General features: G+C 45.6%; 2 non-coding genes across 2 annotated transcripts; both read right to left on the reverse strand.

The window, feature by feature from the left end:
- Positions 1 to 7,939: 7,939 nt before the first annotated feature.
- Positions 7,940 to 8,012, reverse strand: trnaa-agc (transfer RNA alanine (anticodon AGC)). Its single transcript has one exon. It is a non-coding gene; the product is annotated as a tRNA-Ala (tRNA).
- A 338-nt stretch (positions 8,013 to 8,350) lies between these two features.
- On the reverse strand, positions 8,351 to 8,436 carry trnay-gua (transfer RNA tyrosine (anticodon GUA)). The gene is given in 2 exon segments: positions 8,351 to 8,386; positions 8,400 to 8,436. It is a non-coding gene; the product is annotated as a tRNA-Tyr (tRNA).
- Positions 8,437 to 11,512: the final 3,076 nt, after the last annotated feature.

Here is an 11,512-nt window from a genome sequence, read left to right on the forward strand (position 1 = left end):
CCTGCTATAAATATGAAGCTAGCATGTCTCTCACACAAATTGTGTCCTCGTGATTCCAAATGATGGGACTTGCTCACATCATATACTGCATCACAGGACCCTCTGCCAACTTTGCTTTCCCTCACTTTTTCTTCTGTTGTTAAGATTTGCCTACCTTTAGAGTCATAGAGTCATAGAGTTATACAGCACAGAAACAGGCCCATTGGCCCATCGTGTCTGTGCTGGCCATACAGCACCCAACTATTCTAATCCCCTATTCCTGCACTTGGCCCATAGCCCTGTATGCTATGGCATTTCAAGTGCTCATCTAAATACTTCTTAGATGTTGTGAGGGTTCCTGCCTCCACCACATTTTCAGGCAGTGTGTTCCAGATTCCAGCCACTCTCTGGGTGATAAAATGCTTCCTCAAATCCCCCCTAAACATCCTGCCCCTTCCCCTAAATCTATGCCCCCTGGTTCTTGACCCCTCCGCTAAGCGAAAACGTTTCTTCCTATCTAACCTATCAATTCTCCTCATAATCTTGTACACCTCAATTATGTCCCCCCTCAGCCTTCTCTGCTCCAAGGAAAACAACCCTAGCCTATCCAGTCTCTCTTCATAGCTGAAATGCTCCAGCCCAGACAACATCCTGGTGAATCTCTTCTGCACCCTCTCCAGTGCAATCACATCCTTCCTATAGTGTGGTGACCAGAACTGTACACAGTACTCCAGCTGTGGCCTAACTAGCGTTTTATACAGCTCCATCATAACCGCCCTGCTCTTATATTTTATGCCTCGGCTAATAAAGGCAAGTATCCTTTATGCCTTCCTAACCACCTTATCTACCTGTGCTTCTGCCTTCAGTGATCTATGGACAAGTACACCAAGGTCCTTCTGACTTTCTGTACTTCCTAGGGTCCTACCATCCATTGTATATTCCCTTGCCTTGTTAGTCCTCCCAAAATGCATTACCTCACACTTTTCAGGATTAAATTCCATTTGCCACAGCTCCGCCCATCTTACCAGCCCATCTATATCTCCCTGTAATCTAAGGATTTCCTCCTCACTGTTTACAACACCACCAATTTTCGTGTCATCTGCGAACTTACTGATCATACCTCCTATATTCATGTCTAAATCATTAATGTACACTACAAACAGCAGGAGTTCCAGCACTGATCCCTGGGGTACACCACTGGTCACAGGCTTCCAATCTCAAAAACAGCCCTTGACCATTACCCTCTGCCTCCTGCCACTAAGCCAATTTTGGATCCAATTTTCCAAATTGCCCTGGATCCCATGGGCTCTTACCTTCTTAACCAAGATCCCATGCGGGACCTTATCAAAAGCCTTTTTGAAGTCCATGTAGACTACATCAACTGCTTTACCCTCATCAACACACCTAGTTACCTCCTCGAAAAATTCAATCAAGTTAGTTAGATACGATCTCCCCTTGACAAAGCCATGCTTGACTATCCCTGATTAATCCCTGCCTCTCCAAGTGGAGATTAATCCTGTCCCTCAGAATTTTTTCCAATATTTTCCCAACCACTGATGTTAGAATCACCGGCCTGTAATTACCTGGTTTATCCCTGCTACCCTTCTTGAATAATGGTACCACATTTGCTGTCCTCCTGTCCTCTGGTACCTCTCCTGTGACCAGAGAGGATTTGAAAATTTGTGGCAAAGCCCCTGCTATCTCTTCCCTTGCCTCACATAACAGCCTGGGATACATCTCATCTGGGACTGAGGATTTATCCACTTTTAAGCCCGCTAAAACTGCTAATATTTCCTCCCTTTCAATGTTAATATGTTCAAGTATATCACAATCCTCCTCCCTGATCTCTACACCTACATCATCCTTCTCCATAGTGAACACCGATGAAAAGTAATAATTTAAAACCTCACCTATGTCCTCCGGCTCCACACATAGATTGCCACGTTGGTTCCTTCTTCAATTAACTGTTGCTGTCCTTACTTATGCTCTTCTCACCTTCCTCTTCGTCCTACATATGACATAGGCTCGGAAAAGGTCATTCGTCCATCATGCCCTACCCAATTGGAAACAATATAGCCTCGTATATCAGCAACCGATCCCCTCTTCATACAGTCTTCTGCCATTCTTTTTTTTCAAAACCAGTTAATCTCCTTTAGCATATAAACATATAAAACATAAATTTACTGCTACTCTGTTGCTTACCTGTCCATAGTACATACATTTCGATTAAACATAGAGTAAATGAGAAGAAAATAATTGAATCTTTGCCTCCTAATTTATATAGTATGACTCTAATAAGAATATTTTTGCAGAAACTACTTGATGATGTCACTTTGTCATTGTGATACCATTCCTCACTATACATATTGGTTACCAGGGCCCAATGAGCAGTTGTTGCCATGAACCAATGACAGATGAGATTTTTCAGTCACGTTGTTCGAATTAACCAATCACAGTGGTCAAAATTAAGAAGCAAAGGTTACCAAAGAGATGATCAAATAGATTGACCCAATGACCCATTGCTGTCTCAACATGACTTGACTGTATTCACAGCATTAGTCAAACATACTACAGGCTCATCAGATGCTAACCAAGTGCCAATGAGATTATTTAAAAATAAACTGAACAAAATGTTCATTTGATTACTACTGGCCAATGATATTTATGGAAATCTTCAGTAAGCTTTGATATGTCAAACAATCAGAATTAGTCTATGAAGTTTCTCGAGAGTGCCATTAAATGGAAAAATTACATTATTAATATTGGTCAATGAAGTTGCTGAAAACATGGACGAGAGAGAGTGCAAGCAAGCATATGAAACAGATCGATTTACTTTCTTTGTCATCTTTCTTTTTCTTGCTTTTGCGGCTGTTTGTCTTTTGCTTCCTCTTTCATTTCCTTCCTTCCCACCAACAACGCTTGGCTCTCCAGCCTTGGACCTCCAGTTTTCCCCTTCCTGGATGAAGCCACCAGTTGCCTCATTCCGGCCTTTTCCAACTCCCCCATTGTTGGAAAATTCTGCCTTGTTACTGTAGAAAGTCGGATCACCAGGAAATATCAACCTGGATTTTGTGTTAGTAATGACGGCAAAGCTGTGAGTGTTCACTATCATTCCACTGGTGAAAGTACCACAACTTATATGCACACTATAAATCAGACATCTCGAAGTTGCGGTGCGCCATTCTGTGCCGCTCCAGAAGGTTCACTCTTTAGTTCTGCGGCGTTAACGTAACATTAAAGGGGAAATAATGGTGCTGGCATGAATTTGGGCTAACTGCCCACTTATAATGAACTTTTGTGCCACAGCATTTTAAGGCTGGTGTTTCCAGGTGTAAAGAGCCTTCTTTGTCAGTTTGCAAACATGTAACGAGGACATCAGTACCACAAGGATGATTTCAACTGTCAAAATGGCTGTGGGGTGGATTCTGAATATTTATCTGAATTTTTAAAATATGTATAAATTTATGACTTTATAAAATGACTGCTCAAGTTTATGACTTCTTACAATTTTTATTCAAATTTATATATGACTTTTTAATGTGATTCTATTCAGATTTATATAAAATTCTGTTTATATGCATATGACAAGTACTGCAATAATTTAGTTTTGCAGATTCTGCGGCTTATATTCACTGCACCAGGTGCTCTGTCCTCTGGGGTCTACAACGTGAGGGAATCTCTGGTTGGACAGTGAAATTTTCACCCCCAGTATCTTGTTAGATAAGTTGGCACTTAAGGTTAAGGTCAGCGGCGAGGACCATTGCTTCATCACACACCATAATATCCAGGAAATTACTGAAAAAGATTGCAGGACTCCGGGGTAAAGAGCAGGGGGGCAGTGAGACTAGTTAAGTTGCTCTTGCAGAGACTCGGCATTTCACAATGGGCTGCCTGGCCTCCTTCTGTGCTGTAACCATTCTTTGATTCTATGAATGCAAGAGAATTCTCTTGCCAGCCACCAAATGGTTGATTAACACTGGTGCCACAGGGTGGTAAACCTTTCGAAATGACAAGTCTAGGAGGCTGAGGGAATCAGTTTGTTTGTGAACACAATGATGAAATAAACAGAGGAGTTTTTAAGAAGACATCCAAGTCCGGATGATGAGCCTTTCTCTGGTTGTACGTAATTGGTAAGAAATGTGAAGAGGGATGAAACTGACCAAACTGTTCGAACACATGCCCCCTGCCCACTTGATTGGAAAGTGCCAAGGTGACTGATGTAATTCTCTTTGATTTGATCACTATGATTTAGTTTCATGCTTGTCCTCAAGCCAAAAGGCACAAAGAATTCAGGTCGGGAAGAAAGAATTGAACGCCTAAGGCAGGAGAAATGGAAAGAAGAGAAAGGATCAAAAGCTTCTAAAACTAAGAAATATTAGGAATTGTAAAATATATCAAAACTATTTCAATTGCTCAATTGAGCAAAAAAAGATTAGCTAAGCCAGGATGAGAGGATGATTATCAAAGATGACATTGGCTATAGAAGCAACCAGCCACAGGGGTCTCAGAAAGAAACCAGAACATCGCAGAGGAAGTCAGACAAGTGATACTTGGAAACTCTCTCTGTACCAACATCAAGGGGTAGCCTACATATATCTTAAGTAGTTAATTTGTCAATAACAAATTGAATACAAAGTCCAAACCTGCTAACAGCCAGTCCTTATGTGACTCAGTGTCAAATTTTGTTTGATAACTCACCTATGAAGTGCCTTTGGACATTTTACTACATTAAAGCCACTATATAAATACAGAAGAAAAATATTACAAATTGTGGAAAGCTGAAATAAAAATGGAAAATACTAGAAATACGCAGCAGATCAGGCAGCATGTGGCGAGAGAAATAGAGTTAATGTTTCTGGTTGATGACCTTTCATCAGAACTTTGTGATTTTGTTTCTTTCTCCATAGATGCTGCCTGACCTGCTGAATAGTTTCCAGCATCTTCTGTTTTTATATACTGTACAAATACAAGTTTTTGTTGTTGTTTCCCTTGATCTAACCTTTCGTCTCATCTCCTGTTTCAGGTTTCAGGTTTATGTTATTTTCAGTGATCCCTCTGTACCAGCCCTCCACCTCCCACCCCCTGCCCACACCCCCACTCCCCATCCTGTCTTACTCATTTAACGACTCTGTGTGCAGTCATACCTACTACAATATGATTTGCAATGCACAATAACATCTTTACACACAATTGCATAGAAATCACAACACAAAAACAGGCTGTTCAATCTTATCAGTCAATGTTGATGTGTATCCTCCAAACAAGCATTAGTCCTAATTCCATGTATCTGCCTTGTTCCCCCGTAATTTCCTTTCCTACAGACAACTTTCTAACCTATTCTTAAATGTTGTCACCGAGTTAATCCTTTTTCGTTATACCATGTGACTACAAAATCCCTCTTTCTATGGTTTTTCATTGATCACTGTTTTCTTGTAACATCTACCCACCACTGACATTCCTGTCATCTTAGGAAGAGCTCCATACCTTGCCTTCTTCCATCCAGTCTGGCAACTTGCCTTGCAGCAATCTTTTCCAGCTTCAGCCAGCACATATACCCTCATCCTGGACCTGCTGCAACCACACATTGACCAGGGCCTTAGCCTCAGCCTGCACACTCTCCTTGGTCTCACCACAACGATATTTGACCTAAGGTCCTACTTCAGACGAAGCCTAGCCCACGCCCATCCCTGGATCGGTTGAACCCAGATCCAGCTGTAGAGCCTTAGCCTTGGCTTCAGGGTTGCCAACTCTTTTTTTTGTTCGATGATGGAATGTGAGCATCGCTGGCAAGACCAGCATTCATTGCCCATCCTTAATTGCCCTTGAGAAGGTGGTGCTGAGCCATCTTCTTGAACCGCTGCAGTCCTTGTGATATGGGTACACCCACAGTGCTGATAGGGAGGGAGTTCCAGGATTTTGACCTAGCAACAGTAAAGGAGTGGCAATATAGTTCCAAGTCAGGATGGTGTGTGGCATTTAGGGCAATTTGCAGGTTGTGGTGTTCCCATGTATCTGCTGCCCTTGTTCTTTTAGGTGGTTGAGGTTGTGGGTTTGGAATGTGCTGTCAAAGGAAGCTTGGCAACTTGCTGCGGTGTATCTTGTAGATGGTACACACTGCTGCCACTGTGCGTCGGTGATGGAGGAAGTGAATGTTTGTAGATGGGGTGCCAATCAAGCGGGCTGTTTCGTCCTGAATGGCTTTGAGCCTCTTGAGTGTTGTTGGAGCTGCATGTTGATAGTTGGGGATTCAGCGATGGTAATGCTGTTGAACATCAAGGGGAGATGGTTAGATTCTCTCTTGTTGAGATGGTCATTGCCTAGCACTTGTGTGGCACTAATGTTACTTGCCACTCATCAGCCCAAGCCTGAACGTTATCCAGATCTTGCTGCATGAGGACATGTATTGCTTCAGTATCTGAGGAGTTATGAATGGTGCTGAACATAGTACAATCATCACTGAACCTCCCCATTTCTGACCTTATGATGGAGGGAAGGTCATTGATGAAGCAGCTGAAGATGGTTGGGCCTAGGACACAACCCTAAGGAATTCTTGCAGTGATATCCTGGGAGTGAGATGATTGGTCTCCAACAACCATAACCATTTTCCTTTGTGCTGGGTTTGACTCTAGCCAGTGCAAGGGTTTTCAACTTTGCTAGGCCTCCTTGATGCCACCCTTGGTCAAATGCTGCCTTAATGCCAAGGGTATCTGGCTGAAGATGGTTGCAAATGTGTCAGTATTGGAGCTATTCCTGGCAGTTTGAACACATCATGTTTGACCATGTGATGTATGATCATGTGACATATGCAAATGTTCAGCATTTCCCTTATAAAGGTTAGGCTGGTCCCCTGTAGTTGGATATCTTTACTCATGGTTTTGTACCAGCTGTTGTTGCAGTAGACAAAGACAGAAGGCGAGGCCGATGGGCCAAATGGCCTCCTTCTGCACTGTAACAATTCTGTGATTTTGTTCAAAAGGGAATTAGACCCTGGTAATTGCTCTCTCTCCTATTAGACTTTTATATTCTTTTCAAATACCTATCCCATTCCCTTTTAAATGATATTGTAGTTGTTGCCTTAATAACCACTTGTGCTGTGGTATCCCCTGATCTAATAGCCCTCCTTTCCCCATCCCCTTGGTTCTTCCAGTGAAAATCCTCAGTCTTTGACCCAGTGTTCTCCATTCACTCACCAGTGGAAACAATCGTCCACCCTCAGTAAAGCCCCTTGGTTTCACTCACTCTTTTTACTGGCTGCTCCTCTCTCGGTGCTGCTCCCCCTCACCACGCACCCAGATCTGCAGAAAACCCTGGGCTCCATGTCCACCCCATTCCCCAGTCTTCTTCTCCCCCCACCTAAGCCTTAATTTCCCCCTCCCCTATCCCAAATCCTTGATCATCCATACCCACCACTGCCCACCATAATCCCCTGCCCACTGGCCACGACACCCCCCACCCCGATCCCACCCCAAACCCCTGCCCACTGGCCACTACCCTCAATTCTCTTCCAACCCAAACCTGCCTCTCTCCCCACATCCTCTCTCTTTCCTTTAGACCTCCCTCCCCACTTAGACCACCACCACCACCACCCAGACCCCCCAGCTATTTTTCCATCAGCCGGTTCCGTTTCAGGTCTCCTCTAAGAGGGAACTGCATCACTGCAGTGACAAACTGGTGACATTAGTGATCGGGGGGCTTTGACCACAAGAAATTTTAAAAAGCGAAGATTTTGTGCCCCATTCCAGGAGGACTGACAACCTTATTTGGCTGCCTATGCCTGCACCACCCCTGTTTCTGGGCCATTCAGGTGATCAAGATATGCTAAAATTAACTCTGAACTTTGGAAATATGCACATTAACAGCACATTACACTGAGTTTTTCCAAATAAGAGTGATTTTAATTATATCAGCCAAGACTGTTTTCAAATAAAAAATGAAACTGAAATGAGAAAAATAAAGCAATTGGAGGATGCGGGCATCGATCCCGCTACCTCTCGCATGCTAAGCGAGCGCTCTACCATTTGAGCTAATCCCCCGAATAAATGAACCCCCAGGAAAATGCCTGAAGAAGGGCAATCAAATGTAGTCAGTATTTTCAGTGAATTGTTGGAGGTGCTGCACGGTCCGTTAAACGGCTGCTAAGTGCGTCCTGCTACTTGCTGTCTCTGTGTCTCGGGCAGCCCGTGTTAAACGGGGAACCAGGAACGCTTATCACTGCAACACGGTGGGAAAGTTCCAAGTCCCGGACACGTCCTCCATCGCCGGAGTCTGATCGTTTCCCTGTGGTACGGAAGCAGCATTTATTCAGCCGGCTGGCCATTTCATTCCTTTCGAGGTTGCCTGTATTTTTATTGGGAGTTGGGAAAAAAACACGTCCTTCGAGCCGGAATCGAACCAGCGACCTAAGGATGTCCACAGAACCACTACAGTCCTCCGCTCTACCAGCTGAGCTATCGAAGGCGCTTGTGAGCACGTTGCTCTCACCCTATGATGGCCGTACAGTGCTGAATAGTCATCTTTCTGTCGCTCCACCCCTTTTCAGTCAATCACCAGCCTGCTAGCAGAGCGCAAGCGCTCTTCAGCTTTTCACAGCAGCACCGCAGGTGCGTGACTGCAAGCAGGTGCCAGGTTGTCATAATGAGGGTTGCAATTTGCTGGAGCCCATTGAGCATCAGGCGCTGCAAATGGTAATTTACAATTAAATCTTTCCACAGATTAGGAAGGAACGTGTAGCTATTTAAATATTACATTTCAGGCACATGACCATAGCCACCTGTGGGGGAGTGGTAGTGCAAGCAGGAAGAAGAATGAAATTTCATAAATGCAGCCCCTGTACGATGTGGAAGGTCCAGGCTGACCACAGCAGAAGAGTCAGTAATTGCTAAGCACAGTAATAGTGGACTGAGTGCAAAGCGCTTTCGAGGAGGAAGAGAAATCAGATTTCGTATTGGAGAAAGAAGGATTGGGAAAGATTAGCTCTAAAATAAGACATAGCAAGGTATTAGGTGGGGGGTCAAGTGAAAAGGAATACAGGTGTACTGTGAACATTATTTACATATTTTCTATGTCCACATAAATAGAAAGTATGATAAACAAAGGCCAGATTTAATCACCCCCACCCCAGGAGTGGGCTGGGAGGCTTAAAATTGTGAGGGAAATGGGTGGTGCCGTGACCCGTCACCTAGCCGGCCCTGCTACTTTACCAGCACCGGGGGATGTGGCAATGGCCTGCCTGCCCCAGGCCAATTGAAACCCTTAAGTGGCCAATTACACCAGTTAAGGGCCTCCTCCCACCGCCACTGGTATTTTAACAGCAGCAGACAGGCACTTCAGCACCTGCGGAGGCTGCCAGGTGCGGGCTGGGGGGTGGCACTTGTGCCCCATGAATGGCTCCACTAAAACTACGCCCCTGCCCTGCTCTCCAACCCACCCCCTCACCCTGTCTGGGGCCTAGCCAATTGTCCCCAGTAAGTCCTGACCCCAGTTACCTGTTGCAAGGCTGGCGTCCATCGTGGCTGCAGTCCCAGCTGTGGCCACCACTCGTGGGGGTGTAGCTTGGGACTCAAGAGCTGTAGCTTGGGACTCAAGAGCTGTTGGCCCTCTGATTGGCTGGCAGCTCTTGGAGGCAGGATTTCCTAATTAAGGGCCTGGGCCACGCAAAACAGCAGTGACTACCAGGCCCAGTGGAGTCAGGTTCGTCCCCAACTTTTCAGCTGGTGGGCAGGGCCACTGCCTCAACATTAAATTCCGGCCAAGTTTGTAAAGGTGCAGGCACCAATAACCACACAGGAATATTATTTTTTTATTCATTCATGGGATGTGAGCGCCCATCCCTAATTGCCCTTGAGAAGGTGGTGGTGAGCTGCCTTCTTGAACCACTGCAGTCCATGTGGGGTAGGTACACCCACAGTGCCGTTAGGAAGGAAGTTCCAGGATTTTGAGCCAGTGACAATGAAGGAACGGTGACATAGTTCCATGTCAGGATGGCGTGTGACTTAGAGGGGAACTTGCAGGTGGTGGTGTTCCCATGCATTTGCTGCCCTTGTCCTTCTAGTTGGTTGAGGTCGCAGGTTTGGAAGGTGCTGTCCAAGGAGCCTTGGTGCATTGCTGCAGTGCATCTTGCAGATAGTACACACTGCTGCCACTGTGCGCGATGGTGGAGGGAGTGAATGTTTGTAGATGGGGTGCCAATCAAGCGGACTGCTTTGTCCTGGATGGCGTCGAGCTTCTTGAGTGTTGTTGGAGCTGCACCCATCCAGGCAAGTGGAGAGTGTTCCATCACACTCCTGACTTGTGCCTTGTAGATGGTGGACAGGCTTTGGGGAGTCAGGTGCTGAGTTACGCGCCGCAGGATTCCTAGCTTATGACCTGCTCTTGTAGCCACGGTATTTATATGGCTACTCCAGTTCAGTTTCTGGTCAATGGTAGCCTCTAGGATGTTGATAGTGGGATTCAGCAATGGTAATGCCGTTGAATGTCAAGGGGAGATGGTTAGATCCTCTCTTGTTGGAGATGGTCATTGCCTGGCACTTGTGTGCCGCGAATGTTACTTGCCACTTATCAGCCCAAGCCTGGATATTGTCCACGTCTTGCTGCATTTCTACACAGACTGCTTCAGTATCTGAGAAGTCACGAATGGTGCTGAACATTGCACAATCATCAGCGAACATCCCCACTTCTGACCTCATGATTAAGGTCATTGATGAAGCAGCTGAAGATGGTTGGGCCTAGGACACTACCCTGAGGAACTCCTGCAGTGATGTCCTGGAGCTCAGATGTTTGATCTCCAACAACCACAACCATCTTCCTTTGTGCTAGGTATGATTCCAGCCAGAGGGTTTTCCCCGATTCCCATTGACCTCAGTTTTGCTCGGGCTCCTTGATGCCATACTCAGTCAAATGCTGCCTTGATGTCAAGGGCAGTCACTCTCACCTCACCTCTCGAGTTCAGCTCTTTTGTCCATGTTTGAACCAAGGCTGTAATGAGGTCAGAGGCTGAGTGGCCCTAGCAGAACCCAAACTGAGCGTCACTGAGCAGGTTATTGCTAAGCAAGTGCCGCTAGATGGCACTGTTGATGACACCTTCTATCACTTTACTGATGATAGAGAGTAGGCTGATGGGGCGGTAATTGGCTGGGTTGGACTTGTCCTGCTTTTTGTCAACAGGACATACCTGGGCAATTTTCCACATTGCAGGGTAGATGCCAGCATTGTAGCTGTACTGGAACAGCTTGGCTAGGGGCGCAGCAAGTTCTGGAGCACAGATCTTCAGCACTATTGCCGGAATATTGTCAGGGGCCATAGCCTTTGCAGTATCCAGTGCCTTCAGTCATTTCTTGATATCACGCGGAGTGAATCGAGTTGGCTGAAAGTCTGGTATCTGCGATGCTGGGGACTTCAGGAGAAGGCCGAGATAGATCATCAACCTGGCACTTCTGGCTGAAGATTGTCGCAAATGCTTCAGCCTTCTCTTTCGTACTGATGTGCTGGGCTCCCCCATCATTGAGGATGGGGATATTTGTGGAGCCACCTCCTC

This window comes from Heterodontus francisci, chromosome 3 (assembly GCF_036365525.1).
Source record: "Heterodontus francisci isolate sHetFra1 chromosome 3, sHetFra1.hap1, whole genome shotgun sequence".
Lineage (NCBI taxonomy): Eukaryota > Metazoa > Chordata > Chondrichthyes > Heterodontiformes > Heterodontidae > Heterodontus > Heterodontus francisci.